The 19,427-nt window shown below is 45.8% G+C and overlaps 13 non-coding genes and 2 pseudogenes across 13 annotated transcripts; all 15 read left to right on the forward strand.

Moving 5' to 3' along the window:
* Nucleotides 1–523: 523 nt before the first annotated feature.
* LOC141158292 (U2 spliceosomal RNA) lies at nt 524–714 on the forward strand. Its single transcript, XR_012248324.1, has one exon. It is a non-coding gene; the product is annotated as a U2 spliceosomal RNA (small nuclear RNA).
* Nucleotides 715–1,832: 1,118 nt separating this feature from the next.
* LOC141158293 (U2 spliceosomal RNA) lies at nt 1,833–2,023 on the forward strand. The gene has a single exon (XR_012248325.1). It is a non-coding gene; the product is annotated as a U2 spliceosomal RNA (small nuclear RNA).
* A 1,122-nt stretch (nt 2,024–3,145) lies between these two features.
* LOC141159409 (U2 spliceosomal RNA) lies at nt 3,146–3,336 on the forward strand. The gene has a single exon (XR_012249416.1). It is a non-coding gene; the product is annotated as a U2 spliceosomal RNA (small nuclear RNA).
* A 1,114-nt stretch (nt 3,337–4,450) lies between these two features.
* LOC141158295 (U2 spliceosomal RNA) lies at nt 4,451–4,641 on the forward strand. The gene has a single exon (XR_012248327.1). It is a non-coding gene; the product is annotated as a U2 spliceosomal RNA (small nuclear RNA).
* Nucleotides 4,642–5,760: 1,119 nt separating this feature from the next.
* Nucleotides 5,761–5,951, forward strand: LOC141158296 (U2 spliceosomal RNA). Its single transcript, XR_012248328.1, has one exon. It is a non-coding gene; the product is annotated as a U2 spliceosomal RNA (small nuclear RNA).
* A 1,119-nt stretch (nt 5,952–7,070) lies between these two features.
* Nucleotides 7,071–7,160, forward strand: LOC141160461 (U2 spliceosomal RNA; annotated as a pseudogene).
* A 791-nt stretch (nt 7,161–7,951) lies between these two features.
* LOC141160160 (U2 spliceosomal RNA) lies at nt 7,952–8,131 on the forward strand (annotated as a pseudogene).
* A 1,119-nt stretch (nt 8,132–9,250) lies between these two features.
* LOC141158297 (U2 spliceosomal RNA) lies at nt 9,251–9,441 on the forward strand. The gene has a single exon (XR_012248329.1). It is a non-coding gene; the product is annotated as a U2 spliceosomal RNA (small nuclear RNA).
* A 1,118-nt stretch (nt 9,442–10,559) lies between these two features.
* LOC141158298 (U2 spliceosomal RNA) lies at nt 10,560–10,750 on the forward strand. Its single transcript, XR_012248330.1, has one exon. It is a non-coding gene; the product is annotated as a U2 spliceosomal RNA (small nuclear RNA).
* A 1,119-nt stretch (nt 10,751–11,869) lies between these two features.
* LOC141158299 (U2 spliceosomal RNA) lies at nt 11,870–12,060 on the forward strand. Its single transcript, XR_012248331.1, has one exon. It is a non-coding gene; the product is annotated as a U2 spliceosomal RNA (small nuclear RNA).
* A 1,115-nt stretch (nt 12,061–13,175) lies between these two features.
* Nucleotides 13,176–13,366, forward strand: LOC141159834 (U2 spliceosomal RNA). The gene has a single exon (XR_012249829.1). It is a non-coding gene; the product is annotated as a U2 spliceosomal RNA (small nuclear RNA).
* Nucleotides 13,367–14,489: 1,123 nt separating this feature from the next.
* On the forward strand, nt 14,490–14,680 carry LOC141158301 (U2 spliceosomal RNA). The gene has a single exon (XR_012248333.1). It is a non-coding gene; the product is annotated as a U2 spliceosomal RNA (small nuclear RNA).
* A 1,121-nt stretch (nt 14,681–15,801) lies between these two features.
* Nucleotides 15,802–15,992, forward strand: LOC141159622 (U2 spliceosomal RNA). The gene has a single exon (XR_012249625.1). It is a non-coding gene; the product is annotated as a U2 spliceosomal RNA (small nuclear RNA).
* A 1,119-nt stretch (nt 15,993–17,111) lies between these two features.
* LOC141158302 (U2 spliceosomal RNA) lies at nt 17,112–17,302 on the forward strand. The gene has a single exon (XR_012248334.1). It is a non-coding gene; the product is annotated as a U2 spliceosomal RNA (small nuclear RNA).
* A 1,115-nt stretch (nt 17,303–18,417) lies between these two features.
* Nucleotides 18,418–18,608, forward strand: LOC141159693 (U2 spliceosomal RNA). The gene has a single exon (XR_012249694.1). It is a non-coding gene; the product is annotated as a U2 spliceosomal RNA (small nuclear RNA).
* The last annotated feature ends 819 nt before the right edge of the window (nt 18,609–19,427 follow it).

Raw genomic sequence — 19,427 nt, forward strand, 5'->3', positions numbered from 1 at the left:
AACTGTTGCTTATGGCGGTCTCTGTGAGCTTCTCAGTGACATTCAGCCATCCAGGTATCCCGCCTGCAGTAGACGGAATGTGGCAATGGAACGCTGGCTGCGCGTGTCATAATAGGCTCTGAGCCTTTATATACCTGCGCACAGCAGCAGCCACCTTCAGTCTGCTGCTGGACAGCCAGCAGCAGCAGCAGCAGCAGGAGAGGTAATTAATCAGCAACCCTCCTGCTAAGGGTAGACAGCTGCTCGTTCCACCCCCCCCCCCCGCCTTAATTGGTTCTCCTCCCTTCCAATGGTGTTGAGGCGGGTGGGAACAGCCGGGGGTTGAGGGTACTGTGCTAAAAGAGGTGGAGTTATGCAGATCTAAAACGCGTGGATTGCAGCAGCAGCAAGCCGAAAAGTGCAGGCATGTGAGGGATCTAGAGGTTGACAGCATGTCTTCTTAACGGGAGTCCAGGTGGCCATCTCCACAAATGGACTTTTCAGAATCCTTGGGTGGCACCGTAGTCGGAAACCAATTCTGGTTATCGCTTCTCGGCCTTTTGGCTAAGATCAAGTGTAGTATCTGTTCTTATCAGTTTAATATCTGATACGTCCCCTATCTGGGGACCATATATTAAATGGATTTTTAGAACAGGGAGATGGAAAAAGAGCTTGCTCTGTCCACTCCACGCATTGACCTGGTATTGCAGTATCTCCAGGACCGGTGCACCCCTTCTTTAATGCAGTTTCTAAAATCAGAAAGAATTGAATTCAATGCTTTTTGTTCATTTGGCTTGTTTGTCGGATTTTGGGATGGACTCTTTGGCTTTGCTTTTCTTCTCCTCATTGGATTTTTCATGTTAAAAGTTGCAGAAGCCAGATGACAAGCTCATTTTGGTTCAACTTCAGCAACTGTGCATTGCATTGCCATGTAATGTAATGCAATGCTATCTATCTAGCTCTCCCTCTATACTTCCTTTTGGATAAACAGACATATTAGGCAAGCATTTTGGAGCTTTCACCTAAATAACTACAGGTGGTGAGATAAGCTGCACAATATAATTGACCTTTCAGTATATTGTTGCACACACACCATCTATTTAGCAAATGCCCTTGTTATCAACAGCAGCCTTTTAAACTCACCTGAGCTAACAGGTATGTGAGCTGGTTACTCTGCTGCGCTTAAAATTTCTTTTTTGGTTTGCTACAATGCCTTTTCTGAAACGTTGTCTCCCTCTGCTGGAACACTGACTTCTTTCATTTAATGCCTGCAGACTATAAAAGAGAAACCAACCCAAAAAGTTTGGTTGATTAGTCTGTGGCATTCTTTTAAACTGTTGCTTATGGCGGTCTCTGTGAGCTTCTCAGTGACATTCAGCCATCCAGGTATCCCGCCTGCAGTAGACGGAATGTGGCAATGGAACGCTGGCTGCGCGTGTCATAATAGGCTCTGAGCCTTTATATACCTGCGCACAGCAGCAGCCACCTTCAGTCTGCTGCTGGACAGCCAGCAGCAGCAGCAGCAGGAGAGGTAATTAATCAGCAACCCTCCTGCTAAGGGTAGACAGCTGCTCGTTCCACCCCCCCCCCTCCGCCTTAATTGGTTCTCCTCCCTTCCAACGGTGTTGAGGCGGGTGGGAACAGCCGGGGGCTGAGGGTACTGTGCTAAAAGAGGTGGAGTTATGCAGATCTAAAACGCGTGGATTGCAGCAGCAGCAAGCCGAAAAGTGCAGGCATGTGAGGGATCTAGAGGTTGACAGCATGTCTTCTTAACGGGAGTCCTGGTGGCCATCTCCACAAATGGACTTTTCAGAATCCTTGGGTGGCACCGTAGTCGGAAACCAATTCTGGTTATCGCTTCTCGGCCTTTTGGCTAAGATCAAGTGTAGTATCTGTTCTTATCAGTTTAATATCTGATACGTCCCCTATCTGGGGACCATATATTAAATGGATTTTTAGAACAGGGAGATGGAAAAAGAGCTTGCTCTGTCCACTCCACGCATTGACCTGGTATTGCAGTATCTCCAGGACCGGTGCACCCCTTCTTTAATGCAGTTTCTAAAATCAGAAAGAATTGAATTCAATGCTTTTTGTTCATTTGGCTTGTTTGTCGGATTTTGGGATGGACTCTTTGGCTTTGCTTTTCTTCTCCTCATTGGATTTTTCATGTTAAAAGTTGCAGAAGCCAGATGACAAGCTCATTTTGGTTCAACTTCAGCAACTGTGCATTGCATTGCCATGTAATGTAATGCAATGCTATCTATCTAGCTCTCCCTCTATACTTCCTTTTGGATAAACAGACATATTAGGCAAGCATTTTGGAGCTTTCACCTAAATAACTACAGGTGGTGAGATAAGCTGCACAATATAATTGACCTTTCAGTATATTGTTGCACACACACCATCTATTTAGCAAATGCCCTTGTTATCAACAGCAGCCTTTTAAACTCACCTGAGCTAACAGGTATGTGAGCTGGTTACTCTGCTGCGCTTAAAATTTCTTTTTTGGTTTGCTACAATGCCTTTTCTGAAACGTTGTCTCCCTCTGCTGGAACACTGACTTCTTTCATTTAATGCCTGCAGACTATAAAAGAGAAACCAACCCAAAAAGTTTGGTTGATTAGTCTGTGGCATTCTTTTAAACTGTTGCTTATGGCGGTCTCTGTGAGCTTCTCAGTGACATTCAGCCATCCAGGTATCCCGCCTGCAGTAGACGGAATGTGGCAATGGAACGCTGGCTGCGCGTGTCATAATAGGCTCTGAGCCTTTATATACCTGCGCACAGCAGCAGCCACCTTCAGTCTGCTGCTGGACAGCCAGCAGCAGCAGCAGCAGCAGGAGAGGTAATTAATCAGCAACCCTCCTGCTAAGGGTAGACAGCTGCTCGTTCCACCCCCCCCCACCCCGCCTTAATTGGTTCTCCTCCCTTCCAACGGTGTTGAGGCGGGTGGGAACAGCCGGGGGTTGAGGGTACTGTGCTAAAAGAGGTGGAGTTATGCAGATCTAAAACGCGTGGATTGCAGCAGCAGCAAGCCGAAAAGTGCAGGCATGTGAGGGATCTAGAGGTTGACAGCATGTCTTCTTAACAGGAGTCCAGGTGGCCATCTCCACAAATGGACTTTTCAGAATCCTTGGGTGGCACCGTAGTCGGAAACCAATTCTGGTTATCGCTTCTCGGCCTTTTGGCTAAGATCAAGTGTAGTATCTGTTCTTATCAGTTTAATATCTGATACGTCCCCTATCTGGGGACCATATATTAAATGGATTTTTAGAATAGGGAGATGGAAAAAGAGCTTGCTCTGTCCACTCCACGCATTGACCTGGTATTGCAGTATCTCCAGGACCGGTGCACCCCTTCTTTAATGCAGTTTCTAAAATCAGAAAGAATTGAATTCAATGCTTTTTGTTCATTTGGCTTGTTTGTCGGATTTTGGGATGGACTCTTTGGCTTTGCTTTTCTTCTCCTCATTGGATTTTTCATGTTAAAAGTTGCAGAAGCCAGATGACAAGCTCATTTTGGTTCAACTTCAGCAACTGTGCATTGCATTGCCATGTAATGTAATGCAATGCTATCTATCTAGCTCTCCCTCTATACTTCCTTTTGGATAAACAGACATATTAGGCAAGCATTTTGGAGCTTTCACCTAAATAACTACAGGTGGTGAGATAAGCTGCACAATATAATTGACCTTTCAGTATATTGTTGCACACACACCATCTATTTAGCAAATGCCCTTGTTATCAACAGCAGCCTTTTAAACTCACCTGAGCTAACAGGTATGTGAGCTGGTTACTCTGCTGCGCTTAAAATTTCTTTTTTGGTTTGCTACAATGCCTTTTCTGAAACGTTGTCTCCCTCTGCTGGAACACTGACTTCTTTCATTTAATGCCTGCAGACTATAAAAGAGAAACCAACCCAAAAAGTTTGGTTGATTAGTCTGTGGCATTCTTTTAAACTGTTGCTTATGGCGGTCTCTGTGAGCTTCTCAGTGACATTCAGCCATCCAGGTATCCCGCCTGCAGTAGACGGAATGTGGCAATGGAACGCTGGCTGCGCGTGTCATAATAGGCTCTGAGCCTTTATATACCTGCGCACAGCAGCAGCCACCTTCAGTCTGCTGCTGGACAGCCAGCAGCAGCAGCAGCAGGAGAGGTAATTAATCAGCAACCCTCCTGCTAAGGGTAGACAGCTGCTCGTTCCACCCCCCCCCGCCTTAATTGGTTCTCCTCCCTTCCAACGGTGTTGAGGCGGGTGGGAACAGCCGGGGGCTGAGGGTACTGTGCTAAAAGAGGTGGAGTTATGCAGATCTAAAACGCGTGGATTGCAGCAGCAGCAAGCCGAAAAGTGCAGGCATGTGAGGGATCTAGAGGTTGACAGCATGTCTTCTTAACGGGAGTCCAGGTGGCCATCTCCACAAATGGACTTTTCAGAATCCTTGGGTGGCACCGTAGTCGGAAACCAATTCTGGTTATCGCTTCTCGGCCTTTTGGCTAAGATCAAGTGTAGTATCTGTTCTTATCAGTTTAATATCTGATACGTCCCCTATCTGGGGACCATATATTAAATGGATTTTTAGAACAGGGAGATGGAAAAAGAGCTTGCTCTGTCCACTCCACGCATTGACCTGGTATTGCAGTATCTCCAGGACCGGTGCACCCCTTCTTTAATGCAGTTTCTAAAATCAGAAAGAATTGAATTCAATGCTTTTTGTTCATTTGGCTTGTTTGTCGGATTTTGGGATGGACTCTTTGGCTTTGCTTTTCTTCTCCTCATTGGATTTTTCATGTTAAAAGTTGCAGAAGCCAGATGACAAGCTCATTTTGGTTCAACTTCAGCAACTGTGCATTGCATTGCCATGTAATGTAATGCAATGCTATCTATCTAGCTCTCCCTCTATACTTCCTTTTGGATAAACAGACATATTAGGCAAGCATTTTGGAGCTTTCACCTAAATAACTACAGGTGGTGAGATAAGCTGCACAATATAATTGACCTTTCAGTATATTGTTGCACACACACCATCTATTTAGCAAATGCCCTTGTTATCAACAGCAGCCTTTTAAACTCACCTGAGCTAACAGGTATGTGAGCTGGTTACTCTGCTGCGCTTAAAATTTCTTTTTTGGTTTGCTACAATGCCTTTTCTGAAACGTTGTCTCCCTCTGCTGGAACACTGACTTCTTTCATTTAATGCCTGCAGACTATAAAAGAGAAACCAACCCAAAAAGTTTGGCTGATTAGTCTGTGGCATTCTTTTAAACTTTGCTTATGGCGGTCTCTGTGAGCTTCTCAGTGACATTCAGCCATCCAGGTATCCCGCCTGCAGTAGACGGAATGTGGCAATGGAACGCTGGCTGCGCGTGTCATAATAGGCTCTGAGCCTTTATATACCTGCGCACAGCAGCAGCCACCTTCAGTCTGCTGCTGGACAGCCAGCAGCAGCAGCAGCAGCAGGAGAGGTAATTAATCAGCAACCCTCCTGCTAAGGGTAGACAGCTGCTCGTTCCACCCCCCCCCCCCGCCTTAATTGGTTCTCCTCCCTTCCAACGGTGTTGAGGCGGGTGGGAACAGCCGGGGGTTGAGGGTACTGTGCTAAAAGAGGTGGAGTTATGCAGATCTAAAACGCGTGGATTGCAGCAGCAGCAAGCCGAAAAGTGCAGGCATGTGAGGGATCTAGAGGTTGACAGCATGTCTTCTTAACGGGAGTCCAGGTGGCCATCTCCACAAATGGACTTTTCAGAATCCTTGGGTGGCACCGTAGTCGGAAACCAATTCTGGTTATCGCTTCTCGGCCTTTTGGCTAAGATCAAGTGTAGTATCTGTTCTTATCAGTTTAATATCTGATACGTCCCCTATCTGGGGACCATATATTAAATGGATTTTTAGAACAGGGAGATGGAAAAAGAGCTTGCTCTGTCCACTCCACGCATTGACCTGGTATTGCAGTATCTCCAGGACCGGTGCACCCCTTCTTTAATGCAGTTTCTAAAATCAGAAAGAATTGAATTCAATGCTTTTTGTTCATTTGGCTTGTTTGTCGGATTTTGGGATGGACTCTTTGGCTTTGCTTTTCTTCTCCTCATTGGATTTTTCATGTTAAAAGTTGCAGAAGCCAGATGACAAGCTCATTTTGGTTCAACTTCAGCAACTGTGCATTGCATTGCCATGTAATGTAATGCAATGCTATCTATCTAGCTCTCCCTCTATACTTCCTTTTGGATAAACAGACATATTAGGCAAGCATTTTGGAGCTTTCACCTAAATAACTACAGGTGGTGAGATAAGCTGCACAATATAATTGACCTTTCAGTATATTGTTGCACACACACCATCTATTTAGCAAATGCCCTTGTTATCAACAGCAGCCTTTTAAACTCACCTGAGCTAACAGGTATGTGAGCTGGTTACTCTGCTGCGCTTAAAATTTCTTTTTTGGTTTGCTACAATGCCTTTTCTGAAACGTTGTCTCCCTCTGCTGGAACACTGACTTCTTTCATTTAATGCCTGCAGACTATAAAAGAGAAACCAACCCAAAAAGTTTGGTTGATTAGTCTGTGGCATTCTTTTAAACTGTTGCTTATGGCGGTCTCTGTGAGCTTCTCAGTGACATTCAGCCATCCAGGTATCCCGCCTGCAGTAGACGGAATGTGGCAATGGAACGCTGGCTGCGCGTGTCATAATAGGCTCTGAGCCTTTTATACCTGCGCACAGCAGCAGCCACCTTCAGTCTGCTGCTGGACAGCCAGCAGCAGCAGCAGCAGCAGGAGAGGTAATTAATCAGCAACCCTCCTGCTAAGGGTAGACAGCTGCTCGTTCCACCCCCCCCCCCCGCCTTAATTGGTTCTCCTCCCTTCCAACGGTGTTGAGGCGGGTGGGAACAGCCGGGGGTTGAGGGTACTGTGCTAAAAGAGGTGGAGTTATGCAGATCTAAAACGCGTGGATTGCAGCAGCAGCAAGCCGAAAAGTGCAGGCATGTGAGGGATCTAGAGGTTGACAGCATGTCTTCTTAACGGGAGTCCAGGTGGCCATCTCCACAAATGGACTTTTCAGAATCCTTGGGTGGCACCGTAGTCGGAAACCAATTCTGGTTATCGCTTCTCGGCCTTTTGGCTAAGATCAAGTGTAGTATCTTTCGAAAAGGCGGTTTTGGATGTTGGCCGCCCTAGTAGATTGATACATTGTGCACACTGGGGTTTAGGCGCTTGTTAGTACGCCAGGTGGCTAATATAGTCATCTGGTGGAAAGCATGGCCCCCCAGGATCGACGCCATTGGGCCGGGGAAGATCGAAAGCCCGAAGTGTGAAGTGCCCCAGGAGTGGTGACCCTGGGGTGCCTTAACTCACTGGGATTGGGAACCCCACTTGAGTTTATGGCACATTTGCACAAGCACTTCAAATTTTCTTTCTTCGCACACACCCTTATTCCGGGCCTTCTGGCCTTAGGATGGGGAATTTTTCAATTCCCGGTCGAAGGTCCGGGCAGTATTATACTGTGAAACCTTCACTATTTATTTAATTTCTTTGTCACTGTGTGTCCACTTATTCACGTGTGTCACGTCCTACTAGGATTTTGTCGGGATGCGGTTCCCTTACGGGTTCCTCTCTTGGCAGGTCTAGGGGGGGAGTGTGTGGCCATCAGGTTCCGCTCCCCCCTGAACCCCCCTGGCTCTCCTCTTTCGGGAGGAGAGCGTTGTTGGCTCCCCTCTTCCGGGAGGGGAGCACAGTCTTTGGCTCCCAGTGCCTTGCTCGGGTGAGAACTCGGGCAGGTGCTGGGGGTAAGATTGGGTCGCCTCTGGCTTCGGCTGGAGGTGGCTTTTTGTCCCTGTTCCTCGCTGTGGCCTTTTGGCTCGGAGGGACGGGGAATGGTTTGGGGGACCCTTCTCCTTTTGGAGAGGGTTTCAAGAAGACCAGCATCCTAGTGCACTTTTTTTGTGGCACTTGTCACTTTTTTAAGCGCACTCGGGTTTTGTACACGAATTCGGGCTTTCGATAGAAAAAATCTGTTCTTATCAGTTTAATATCTGATACGTCCCCTATCTGGGGACCATATATTAAATGGATTTTTAGAACAGGGAGATGGAAAAAGAGCTTGCTCTGTCCACTCCACGCATTGACCTGGTATTGCAGTATCTCCAGGACCGGTGCACCCCTTCTTTAATGCAGTTTCTAAAATCAGAAAGAATTGAATTCAATGCTTTTTGTTCATTTGGCTTGTTTGTCGGATTTTGGGATGGACTCTTTGGCTTTGCTTTTCTTCTCCTCATTGGATTTTTCATGTTAAAAGTTGCAGAAGCCAGATGACAAGCTCATTTTGGTTCAACTTCAGCAACTGTGCATTGCATTGCCATGTAATGTAATGCAATGCTATCTATCTAGCTCTCCCTCTATACTTCCTTTTGGATAAACAGACATATTAGGCAAGCATTTTGGAGCTTTCACCTTAATAACTACAGGTGGTGAGATAAGCTGCACAATATAATTGACCTTTCAGTATATTGTTGCACACACACCATCTATTTAGCAAATGCCCTTGTTATCAACAGCAGCCTTTTAAACTCACCTGAGCTAACAGGTATGTGAGCTGGTTACTCTGCTGCGCTTAAAATTTCTTTTTTGGTTTGCTACAATGCCTTTTCTGAAACGTTGTCTCCCTCTGCTGGAACACTGACTTCTTTCATTTAATGCCTGCAGACTATAAAAGAGAAACCAACCCAAAAAGTTTGGTTGATTAGTCTGTGGCATTCTTTTAAACTGTTGCTTATGGCGGTCTCTGTGAGCTTCTCAGTGACATTCAGCCATCCAGGTATCCCGCCTGCAGTAGACGGAATGTGGCAATGGAACGCTGGCTGCGCGTGTCATAATAGGCTCTGAGCCTTTATATACCTGCGCACAGCAGCAGCCACCTTCAGTCTGCTGCTGGACAGCCAGCAGCAGCAGCAGCAGCAGGAGAGGTAATTAATCAGCAACCCTCCTGCTAAGGGTAGACAGCTGCTCGTTCCACCCCCCCCCCCGCCTTAATTGGTTCTCCTCCCTTCCAACGGTGTTGAGGCGGGTGGGAACAGCCGGGGGTTGAGGGTACTGTGCTAAAAGAGGTGGAGTTATGCAGATCTAAAACGCGTGGATTGCAGCAGCAGCAAGCCGAAAAGTGCAGGCATGTGAGGGATCTAGAGGTTGACAGCATGTCTTCTTAACGGGAGTCCAGGTGGCCATCTCCACAAATGGACTTTTCAGAATCCTTGGGTGGCACCGTAGTCGGAAACCAATTCTGGTTATCGCTTCTCGGCCTTTTGGCTAAGATCAAGTGTAGTATCTGTTCTTATCAGTTTAATATCTGATACGTCCCCTATCTGGGGACCATATATTAAATGGATTTTTAGAACAGGGAGATGGAAAAAGAGCTTGCTCTGTCCACTCCACGCATTGACCTGGTATTGCAGTATCTCCAGGACCGGTGCACCCCTTCTTTAATGCAGTTTCTAAAATCAGAAAGAATTGAATTCAATGCTTTTTGTTCATTTGGCTTGTTTGTCGGATTTTGGGATGGACTCTTTGGCTTTGCTTTTCTTCTCCTCATTGGATTTTTCATGTTAAAAGTTGCAGAAGCCAGATGACAAGCTCATTTTGGTTCAACTTCAGCAACTGTGCATTGCATTGCCATGTAATGTAATGCAATGCTATCTATCTAGCTCTCCCTCTATACTTCCTTTTGGATAAACAGACATATTAGGCAAGCATTTTGGAGCTTTCACCTAAATAACTACAGGTGGTGAGATAAGCTGCACAATATAATTGACCTTTCAGTATATTGTTGCACACACACCATCTATTTAGCAAATGCCCTTGTTATCAACAGCAGCCTTTTAAACTCACCTGAGCTAACAGGTATGTGAGCTGGTTACTCTGCTGCACTTAAAATTTCTTTTTTGGTTTGCTACAATGCCTTTTCTGAAACGTTGTCTCCCTCTGCTGGAACACTGACTTCTTTCATTTAATGCCTGCAGACTATAAAAGAGAAACCAACCCAAAAAGTTTGGTTGATTAGTCTGTGGCATTCTTTTAAACTGTTGCTTATGGCGGTCTCTGTGAGCTTCTCAGTGACATTCAGCCATCCAGGTATCCTGCCTGCAGTAGACGGAATGTGGCAATGGAACGCTGGCTGCGCGTGTCATAATAGGCTCTGAGCCTTTATATACCTGCGCACAGCAGCAGCCACCTTCAGTCTGCTGCTGGACAGCCAGCAGCAGCAGCAGCAGCAGGAGAGGTAATTAATCAGCAACCCTCCTGCTAAGGGTAGACAGCTGCTCGTTCCACCCCCCCCCCGCCTTAATTGGTTCTCCTCCCTTCCAACGGTGTTGAGGCGGGTGGGAACAGCCGGGGGTTGAGGGTACTGTGCTAAAAGAGGTGGAGTTATGCAGATCTAAAACGCGTGGATTGCAGCAGCAGCAAGCCGAAAAGTGCAGGCATGTGAGGGATCTAGAGGTTGACAGCATGTCTTCTTAACGGGAGTCCAGGTGGCCATCTCCACAAATGGACTTTTCGGAATCCTTGGGTGGCACCGTAGTCGTAAACCAATTCTGGTTATCGCTTCTCGGCCTTTTGGCTAAGATCAAGTGTAGTATCTGTTCTTATCAGTTTAATATCTGATACGTCCCCTATCTGGGGACCATATATTAAATGGATTTTTAGAACAGGGAGATGGAAAAAGAGCTTGCTCTGTCCACTCCACGCATTGACCTGGTATTGCAGTATCTCCAGGACCGGTGCACCCCTTCTTTAATGCAGTTTCTAAAATCAGAAAGAATTGAATTCAATGCTTTTTGTTCATTTGGCTTGTTTGTCGGATTTTGGGATGGACTCTTTGGCTTTGCTTTTCTTCTCCTCATTGGATTTTTCATGTTAAAAGTTGCAGAAGCCAGATGACAAGCTCATTTTGGTTCAACTTCAGCAACTGTGCATTGCATTGCCATGTAATGTAATGCAATGCTATCTATCTAGCTCTCCCTCTATACTTCCTTTTGGATAAACAGACATATTAGGCAAGCATTTTGGAGCTTTCACCTAAATAACTACAGGTGGTGAGATAAGCTGCACAATATAATTGACCTTTCAGTATATTGTTGCACACACACCATCTATTTAGCAAATGCCCTTGTTATCAACAGCAGCCTTTTAAACTCACCTGAGCTAACAGGTATGTGAGCTGGTTACTCTGCTGCGCTTAAAATTTCTTTTTTGGTTTGCTACAATGCCTTTTCTGAAACGTTGTCTCCCTCTGCTGGAACACTGACTTCTTTCATTTAATGCCTGCAGACTATAAAAGAGAAACCAACCCAAAAAGTTTGGTTGATTAGTCTGTGGCATTCTTTTAAACTGTTGCTTATGGCGGTCTCTGTGAGCTTCTCAGTGACATTCAGCCATCCAGGTATCCCGCCTGCAGTAGACGGAATGTGGCAATGGAACGCTGGCTGCGCGTGTCATAATAGGCTCTGAGCCTTTATATACCTGCGCACAGCAGCAGCCACCTTCAGTCTGCTGCTGGACAGCCAGCAGCAGCAGCAGCAGTAGGAGAGGTAATTAATCAGCAACCCTCCTGCTAAGGGTAGACAGCTGCTCGTTCCACCCCCCCCCCCGCCTTAATTGGTTCTCCTCCCTTCCAACGGTGTTGAGGCGGGTGGGAACAGCCGGGGGTTGAGGGTACTGTGCTAAAAGAGGTGGAGTTATGCAGATCTAAAACGCGTGGATTGCAGCAGCAGCAAGCCGAAAAGTGCAGGCATGTGAGGGATCTAGAGGTTGACAGCATGTCTTCTTAACGGGAGTCCAGGTGGCCATCTCCACAAATGGACTTTTCAGAATCCTTGGGTGGCACCGTAGTCGGAAACCAATTCTGGTTATCGCTTCTCGGCCTTTTGGCTAAGATCAAGTGTAGTATCTGTTCTTATCAGTTTAATATCTGATACGTCCCCTATCTGGGGACCATATATTAAATGGATTTTTAGAACAGGGAGATGGAAAAAGAGCTTGCTCTGTCCACTCCACGCATTGACCTGGTATTGCAGTATCTCCAGGACCGGTGCACCCCTTCTTTAATGCAGTTTCTAAAATCAGAAAGAATTGAATTCAATGCTTTTTGTTCATTTGGCTTGTTTGTCGGATTTTGGGATGGACTCTTTGGCTTTGCTTTTCTTCTCCTCATTGGATTTTTCATGTTAAAAGTTGCAGAAGCCAGATGACAAGCTCATTTTGGTTCAACTTCAGCAACTGTGCATTGCATTGCCATGTAATGTAATGCAATGCTATCTATCTAGCTCTCCCTCTATACTTCCTTTTGGATAAACAGACATATTAGGCAAGCATTTTGGAGCTTTCACCTAAATAACTACAGGTGGTGAGATAAGCTGCACAATATAATTGACCTTTCAGTATATTGTTGCACACACACCATCTATTTAGCAAATGCCCTTGTTATCAACAGCAGCCTTTTAAACTCACCTGAGCTAACAGGTATGTGAGCTGGTTACTCTGCTGCGCTTAAAATTTCTTTTTTGGTTTGCTACAATACCTTTTCTGAAACGTTGTCTCCCTCTGCTGGAACACTGACTTCTTTCATTTAAAGCCTGCAGACTATAAAAGAGAAACCAACCCAAAAAGTTTGGTTGATTAGTCTGTGGCATTCTTTTAAACTGTTGCTTATGGCGGTCTCTGTGAGCTTCTCAGTGACATTCAGCCATCCAGGTATCCCGCCTGCAGTAGACGGAATGTGGCAATGGAACGCTGGCTGCGCGTGTCATAATAGGCTCTGAGCCTTTATATACCTGCGCACAGCAGCAGCCACCTTCAGTCTGCTGCTGGACAGCCAGCAGCAGCAGCAGCAGGAGAGGTAATTAATCAGCAACCCTCCTGCTAAGGGTAGACAGCTGCTCGTTCCACCCCCCCCCCGCCTTAATTGGTTCTCCTCCCTTCCAACGGTGTTGAGGCGGGTGGGAACAGCCGGGGGTTGAGGGTACTGTGCTAAAAGAGGTGGAGTTATGCAGATCTAAAACGCGTGGATTGCAGCAGCAGCAAGCCGAAAAGTGCAGGCATGTGAGGGATCTAGAGGTTGACAGCATGTCTTCTTAACGGGAGTCCAGGTGGCCATCTCCACAAATGGACTTTTCAGAATCCTTGGGTGGCACCGTAGTCGGAAACCAATTCTGGTTATCGCTTCTCGGCCTTTTGGCTAAGATCAAGTGTAGTATCTGTTCTTATCAGATTAATATCTGATACGTCCCCTATCTGGGGACCATATATTAAATGGATTTTTAGAACAGGGAGATGGAAAAAGAGCTTGCTCTGTCCACTCCACGCATTGACCTGGTAGTGCAGTATCTCCAGGACCGGTGCACCCCTTCTTTAATGCAGTTTCTAAAATCAGAAAGAATTGAATTCAATGCTTTTTGTTCATTTGGCTTGTTTGTCGGATTTTGGGATGGACTCTTTGGCTTTGCTTTTCTTCTCCTCATTGGATTTTTCATGTTAAAAGTTGCAGAAGCCAGATGACAAGCTCATTTTGGTTCAACTTCAGCAACTGTGCATTGCATTGCCATGTAATGTAATGCAATGCTATCTATCTAGCTCTCCCTCTATACTTCCTTTTGGATAAACAGACATATTAGGCAAGCATTTTGGAGCTTTCACCTAAATAACTACAGGTGGTGAGATAAGCTGCACAATATAATTGACCTTTCAGTATATTGTTGCACACACACCATCTATTTAGCAAATGCCCTTGTTATCAACAGCAGCCTTTTAAACTCACCTGAGCTAACAGGTATGTGAGCTGGTTACTCTGCTGCGCTTAAAATTTCTTTTTTGGTTTGCTACAATGCCTTTTCTGAAACGTTGTCTCCCTCTGCTGGAACACTGACTTCTTTCATTTAATGCCTGCAGACTATAAAAGAGAAACCAACCCAAAAAGTTTGGTTGATTAGTCTGTGGCATTCTTTTAAACTGTTGCTTATGGCGGTCTCTGTGAGCTTCTCAGTGACATTCAGCCATCCAGGTATCCCGCCTGCAGTAGACGGAATGTGGCAATGGAACGCTGGCTGCGCGTGTCATAATAGGCTCTGAGCCTTTATATACCTGCGCACAGCAGCAGCCACCTTCAGTCTGCTGCTGGACAGCCAGCAGCAGCAGCAGCAGCAGGAGAGGTAATTAATCAGCAACCCTCCTGCTAAGGGTAGACAGCTGCTCGTTCCACCCCCTCCCCCCCCCGCCTCAATTGGTTCTCCTTCCTTCCAACGGTGTTGAGGCGGGTGGGAACAGCCGGGGGTTGAGGGTACTGTGCTAAAAGAGGTGGAGTTATGCAGATCTAAAACGCGTGGATTGCAGCAGCAGCAAGCGGAAAAGTGCAGGCATGTGAGGGATCTAGAGGTTGACAGCATGTCTTCTTAACGGGAGTCCAGGTGGCCATCTCCACAAATGGACTTTTCAGAATCCTTGGGTGGCACCGTAGTCGGAAACCAATTCTGGTTATCGCTTCTCGGCCTTTTGGCTAAGATCAAGTGTAGTATCTGTTCTTATCAGTTTAATATCTGATACGTCCCCTATCTGGGGACCATATATTAAATGGATTTTTAGAACAGGGAGATGGAAAAAGAGCTTGCTCTGTCCACTCCACGCATTGACCTGGTATTGCAGTATCTCCAGGACCGGTGCACCCCTTCTTTAATGCAGTTTCTAAAATCAGAAAGAATTGAATTCAATGCTTTTTGTTCATTTGGCTTGTTTGTCGGATTTTGGGATGGACTCTTTGGCTTTGCTTTTCTTCTCCTCATTGGATTTTTCATGTTAAAAGTTGCAGAAGCCAGATGACAAGCTCATTTTGGTTCAACTTCAGCAACTGTGTATTGCATTGCCATGTAATGTAATGCAATGCTATCTATCTAGCTCTCCCTCTATACTTCCTTTTGGATAAACAGACATATTAGGCAAGCATTTTGGAGCTTTCACCTAAATAACTACAGGTGGTGAGATAAGCTGCACAATATAATTGACCTTTCAGTATATTGTTGCACACACACCATCTATTTAGCAAATGCCCTTGTTATCAACAGCAGCCTTTTAAACTCACCTGAGCTAACAGGTATGTGAGCTGGTTACTCTGCTGCGCTTAAAATTTCTTTTTTGGTTTGCTACAATGCCTTTTCTGAAACGTTGTCTCCCTCTGCTGGAACACTGACTTCTTTCATTTAATGCCTGCAGACTATAAAAGAGAAACCAACCCAAAAAGTTTGGTTGATTAGTCTGTGGCATTCTTTTAAACTGTTGCTTATGGCGGTCTCTGTGAGCTTCTCAGTGACATTCAGCCATCCAGGTATCCCGCCTGCAGTAGACGGAATGTGGCAATGGAACGCTGGCTGCGCGTGTCATAATAGGCTCTGAGCCTTTATATACCTGCGCACAGCAGCAGCCACCTTCAGTCTGCTGCTGGACAGCCAGCAGCAGCAGCAGCAGCAGGAGAGGTAATTAATCAGCAACCCTCCTGCTAAGGGTAGACAGCTGCTCGTTCCACCCCCCCACCCCCCGCCTTAATTGGTTCTCCTCCCTTCCAACGGTGTTGAGGCGGGTGGGAACAGCCGGGGTTGAGGGTACTGTGCTAAAATAGGTGGAGTTATGCAGATCTAAAACGCGTGGATTGCAGCAGCAGCAAGCCGAAAAGTGCAGGCATGTGAGGGATCTAGAGGTTGACAGCATGTCTTCTTAACGGGAGTCCAGGTGGCCATCTCCACAAATGGACTTTTCAGAATCCTTGGGTGGCACCGTAGTCGGAAACCAATTCTGGTTATCGCTTCTCGGCCTTTTGGCTAAGATCAAGTGTAGTATCTGTTCTTATCAGATTAATATCTGATACGTCCCCTATCTGGGGACCATATATTAAATGGATTTTTAGAACAGGGAGATGGAAAAAGAGCTTGCTCTGTCCACTCCACGCATTGACCTGGTATTGCAGTATCTCCAGGACCGGTGCACCCCTTCTTTAATGCAGTTTCTAAAATCAGAAAGAATTGAATTCAATGCTTTTTGTTCATTTGGCTTGTTTGTCGGATTTTGGGATGGACTCTTTGGCTTTGCTTTTCTTCTCCTCATTGGATTTTTCATGTTAAAAGTTGCAGAAGCCAGATGACAAGCTCATTTTGGTTCAACTTCAGCAACTGTGCATTGCATTGCCATGTAATGTAATGCAATGCTATCTATCTAGCTCTCCCTCTATACTTCCTTTTGGATAAACAGACATATTAGGCAAGCATTTTGGAGCTTTCACCTAAATAACTACAGGTGGTGAGATAAGCTGCACAATATAATTGACCTTTCAGTATATTGTTGCACACACACCATCTATTTAGCAAATGCCCTTGTTATCAACAGCAGCCTTTTAAACTCACCTGAGCTAACAGGTATGTGAGCTGGTTACTCTGCTGCGCTTAAAATTTCTTTTTTGGTTTGCTACAATGCCTTTTCTGAAACGTTGTCTCCCTCTGCTGGAACACTGACTTCTTTCATTTAATGCCTGCAGACTATAAAAGAGAAACCAACCCAAAAAGTTTGGTTGATTAGTCTGTGGCATTCTTTTAAACTGTTGCTTATGGCGGACTCGGTGAGCTTCTCAGTGACAATCAGCCATCCAGGTATCCCGCCTGCAGTAGACGGAATGTGGCAATGGAACGCTGGCTGCGCGTGTCATAATAGGCTCTGAGCCTTTATATACCTGCGCACAGCAGCAGCCACCTTCAGTCTGCTGCTGGACAGCCAGCAGCAGCAGCAGCAGCAGGAGAGGTAATTAATCAGCAACCCTCCTGCTAAGGGTAGACAGCTGCTCGTTCCACCCCCCCCCCCGCCTCAATTGGTTCTCCTCCCTTCCAACGGTGTTGAGGCGGGTGGGAACAGCCGGGGGTTGAGGGTACTGTGCTAAAAGAGGTGGAGTTATGCAGATCTAAAACGCGTGGATTGCAGCAGCAGCAAGCGGAAAAGTGCAGGCATGTGAGGGATCTAGAGGTTGACAGCATGTCTTCTTAACGGGAGTCCAGGTGGCCATCTCCACAAATGGACTTTTCAGAATCCTTGGGTGGCACCGTAGTCGGAAACCAATTCTGGTTATCGCTTCTCGGCCTTTTGGCTAAGATCAAGTGTAGTATCTGTTCTTATCAGTTTAATATCTGATACGTCCCCTATCTGGGGACCATATATTAAATGGATTTTTAGAACAGGGAGATGGAAAAAGAGCTTGCTCTGTCCACTCCACGCATTGACCTGGTATTGCAGTATCTCCAGGACCGGTGCACCCCTTCTTTAATGCAGTTTCTAAAATCAGAAAGAATTGAATTCAATGCTTTTTGTTCATTTGGCTTGTTTGTCGGATTTTGGGATGGACTCTTTGGCTTTGCTTTTCTTCTCCTCATTGGATTTTTCATGTTAAAAGTTGCAGAAGCCAGATGACAAGCTCATTTTGGTTCAACTTCAGCAACTGTGCATTGCATTGCCATGTAATGTAATGCAATGCTATCTATCTAGCTCTCCCTCTATACTTCCTTTTGGATAAACAGACATATTAGGCAAGCATTTTGGAGCTTTCACCTAAATAACTACAGGTGGTGAGATAAGCTGCACAATATAATTGACCTTTCAGTATATTGTTGCACACACACCATCTATTTAGCAAATGCCCTTGTTATCAACAGCAGCCTTTTAAACTCACCTGAGCTAACAGGTATGTGAGCTGGTTACTCTGCTGCGCTTAAAATTTCTTTTTTGGTTTGCTACAATGCCTTTTCTGAAACGTTGTCTCCCTCTGCTGGAACACTGACTTCTTTCATTTAATGCCTGCAGACTATAAAAGAGAAACCAACCCAAAAAGTTTGGTTGATTAGTCTGTGGCATTCTTTTAAACTGTTGCTTATGGCGGTCTCTGTGAGCTTCTCAGTGACATTCAGCCATCCAGGTATCCCGCCTGCAGTAGACGGAATGTGGCAATGGAACGCTGGCTGCGCGTGTCATAATAGGCTCTGAGCCTTTATATACCTGCGCACAGCAGCAGCCACCTTCAGTCTGCTGCTGGACAGCCAGCAGCAGCAGCAGCAGGAGAGGTAATTAATCAGCAACCCTCCTGCTAAGGGTAGACAGCTGCTCGTTCCACCCCCCCCCCGCCTTAATTGGTTCTCCTCCCTTCCAACGGTGTTGAGGCGGGTGGGAACAGCCGGGGGTTGAGGGTACTGTGCTAAAAGAGGTGGAGTTATGCAGATCTAAAACGCGTGGATTGCAGCAGCAGCAAGCCGAAAAGTGCAGGCATGTGAGGGATCTAGAGGTTGACAGCATGTCTTCTTAACGGGAGTCCAGGTGGCCATCTCCACAAATGGACTTTTCAGAATCCTTGGGTGGCACCGTAGTCGGAAACCAATTCTGGTTATCGCTTCTCGGCCTTTTGGCTAAGATCAAGTGTAGTATCTGTTCTTATCAGTTTAATATCTGATACGTCCCCTATCTGGGGACCATATATTAAATGGATTTTTAGAACAGGGAGATGGAAAAAGAGCTTGCTCTGTCCACTCCACTCATTGACCTGGTATTGCAGTATCTCCAGGAACGGTGCACCCCTTCTTTAATGCAGTTTCTAAAATCAGAAAGAATTGAATTCAATGCTTTTTGTTCATTTGGCTTGTTTGTCGGATTTTGGGATGGACTCTTTGGCTTTGCTTTTCTTCTCCTCATTGGATTTTTCATGTTAAAAGTTGCAGAAGCCAGATGACAAGCTCATTTTGGTTCAACTTCAGCAACTGTGCATTGCATTGCCATGTAATGTAATGCAATGCTATCTATCTAGCTCTCCCTCTATACTTCCTTTTGGATAAACAGACATATTAGGCAAGCATTTTGGAGCTTTCACCTAAATAACTACAGGTGGTGAGATAAGCTGCACAATATAATTGACCTTTCAGTATATTGTTGCACACACACCATCTATTTAGCAAATGCCCTTGTTATCAACAGCAGCCTTTTAAACTCACCTGAGCTAACAGGTATGTGAGCTGGTTACTCTGCTGCGCTTAAAATTTCTTTTTTGGTTTGCTACAATGCCTTTTCTGAAACGTTGTCTCCCTCTGCTGGAACACTGACTTCTTTCATTTAATGCCTGCAGACTATAAAAGAGAAACCAACCCAAAAAGTTTGGTTGATTAGTCTGTGGCATTCTTTTAAACTGTTGCTTATGGCGGTCTCTGTGAGCTTCTCAGTGACATTCAGCCATCCAGGTATCCCGCCTGCAGTAGACGGAATGTGGCAATGGAACGCTGGCTGCGCGTGTCATAATAGGCTCTGAGCCTTTATATACCTGCGCACAGCAGCAGCCACCTTCAGTCTGCTGCTGGACAGCCAGCAGCAGCAGCAGCAGCAGGAGAGGTAACTAATCAGCAACCCTC

The sequence above is a fragment of the Phyllobates terribilis genome, unplaced genomic scaffold (genome assembly GCF_046119375.1).
Source record: "Phyllobates terribilis strain yellow unplaced genomic scaffold, ASM4611937v1 Scaffold_8__6_contigs__length_399053987, whole genome shotgun sequence".
Lineage (NCBI taxonomy): Eukaryota > Metazoa > Chordata > Amphibia > Anura > Dendrobatidae > Phyllobates > Phyllobates terribilis.